The sequence below is a fragment of the Schistocerca piceifrons genome, chromosome 2 (genome assembly GCF_021461385.2).
Source record: "Schistocerca piceifrons isolate TAMUIC-IGC-003096 chromosome 2, iqSchPice1.1, whole genome shotgun sequence".
Lineage (NCBI taxonomy): Eukaryota > Metazoa > Arthropoda > Insecta > Orthoptera > Acrididae > Schistocerca > Schistocerca piceifrons.
Genome location: NC_060139.1, coordinates 908,504,766 through 908,507,432, shown reverse-complemented (window position 1 = coordinate 908,507,432; position 2,667 = coordinate 908,504,766).

The window sequence follows — 2,667 nt, the reverse complement described above, 5'->3', positions numbered from 1 at the left end:
AGCGAGCACCACTACTGCCAGCTAAATAAAAGATTCAAACTACTGAAGGCACTAACTACTGATAGGGATAGTTAGCAAATGAAAGATATTAATAGAGAACGAACAATGTATTTACCTTGATATCATCATATATAAATATAGCAGTTCATGACAAATTACAAAACTCCGCCATCTCTCTCCCCACATCCACCACTGCTGGCGGCTCACCTCCAACTGCGCAACGCTACGCGCTGTTCACATCCAGCTGCCGCTGCCCAACACTACAATGGCGAGTATTACAACAATGCAAAGCAGCCGCAGACTGCACACAGCTTAGCCAGTGATTTTCAGAGCGCTACGTGGCGTTACCAATATAAGAACCTAAACAGCCTACTTAAAATACCACCACTTGTTCCTTCATAATTTCTGTCACAGATACGCTCTTCTTCATTCCCTGATTTACACTTATAACAATGTTTGGTTAAAATCTGAAAATTTATTACCTTTCCAGTATCCACAATGGACATCATAGCAAAAAAATTCTTGGAACTGTAGCCGTGCTTCTGCCAAATGCCATCAAAAGCTACTGGTACGTCAGTCACACCATAATTTATTTCAACGGCTTCGTTTGCAGCACCCTACATAGACTCACATGCAACAGATTCCACAGCAGCTCCAATAAATCCTGCATACTTGTCGACTTTACAAGGTGGGCGTGCCATATTCATCATGGGACACATTGCTTCTGCTGCAGTGTGTCCTTCGCCAATAGCTCTCAAACCATAAAAACACCTAACATTTACTTCAAAATAATCATCTTTACACTCACCAGAATTCCAAAATGAATGAGTATATTTACAACTGGCACAATTAATGATAAGTTTCCTGGCTAGTCCATTTGATACCTCACAGTCTTCATGTAAACTAATTGGCCCTCCACATATTTTACAACACACACATTCACCTAACACCGTTTTTGGGATGTGTAAATCTATCAGAATATAACCTAACCTGCCCTTTAGATCACTTTCGGTTTGAGAAAACTGTGTATCACAAAGTTTTATTTTAATCTTCGAAGCACTAATGGGTCTTTCTCTAGATACTGACGAGTTTGCCTGTATTTCATTGTCTGTAACTTCACACGCCGCGTGTTGAAAGCAGTGTCTCCCTTTATTCGAAAATCTATTACCATGAAACCCACGTTTCTTAGAAACACTTCGTTTTGGCGTCATACTTCACTTTTTGAGAGATTTACCAATCTGTTCATCACTTTTCCTCGGAAAAACGTTACCACTTTGACCTACAACGCGTGTTTATACTACAACGCGTGTTTATACTATGAAACGATACGATACTGTTTTTGACAGTGCTACGAATACAAAGACGTCATTTAACCTTTATAAAATAGCAATCCACAGCCTTTTATATAAAAGATTGCCGATTTTATTAGGTCTTGAAGTAATGCAAGCAAAAATTTTAACATTTTCAATCGGTGTAGACTATATTAAAAAAAAAAAACTTCCCCTGTGAGTATATAAGTGATATATATTTATCATTTTATTCGGAAAATTGCAAATTTTATTATGTGATAAAAATCTGAAAATTTGAAAAAAAAAAATCCGTTCTAACTCCCCCTAAATGCTGCCCCACGGACCTGACTTCTGCAGGCGACAAACAGCTCGCGGACAGAGAGGCTAGTAACGAATGGAAACTGTCAATATCAAAACGTCCCCGCATGGCGCAGATGTCACCTTGTTTTAATAAAAGAGCAAGGAAGGAAACAGTCTTTAGAGCCAAGTTCTAAACTTCACTTATCGAGCTCCATTTCAAGTGAATAAAATTCTCACCCAACAAATTAATCATAGTTAGAAGTCACACTATCCCGAATAAAAATTCTCCGAGACAGTTTTAGGTCAAATAAACACTTTTACGCGAAAATATGTTCGGTTCAATGTATGTGCATGGTGCCTCTCCGAAAACTAGTCTGAGACTGTGTGAACGTTTCTCGAGGCTTATCAACACTTTAATTTAATTTTACCAATCTAAAATATTCACTCACAGTGAATACATGTTTTCATCCTGAGTATTAGTCTATAACTGCTTGTGTATTGCTGCGTAGGGCTTTAATCTGTAACATACACCAGTGCCTGCAATGGATGAGTTATAAAACTTGAGGTCGCAGGACTGTGTGGACGGTGACAAGGCGAATATCTACCTCAGCGTCAAGCAGGGGAACATTGGTGATGACTGACAGATGGTGGGGCAGGCGGACTGGCATTCTTTGAAATATATGTGGGCCATGATGTGTCGCAAGAAAGGTTTGCAGCATATCTCGGAGGTAATTCATGTAGACATAATCGGAAACCTGTCTGAGGCGTATTGCTATTACACATCAGTGTGGAAACATGAGATTTCCTGCTGACCAAATGGTCCTGCTGGTAAGTGAGATAGAGTGACGGCATTTTCATTTTGTGCTGTGGGCTTGTTTTTAGTGCTATAATTGCAGGAGTTGAGAAAAGTGCCTAACCCTGGAGCTGTTGAGCTGTCTGCTTTGGAACATGGAAGTATGGTCTCAATAATGCGACCAGTGGTTTGTTGTCTGTAATGACTATAAACTTAGTTCTGAGTATATAAACATGGAAATTCTTAATTGCAAAAATAATTGCTAAAGCCTCCTTTTCTATCTGT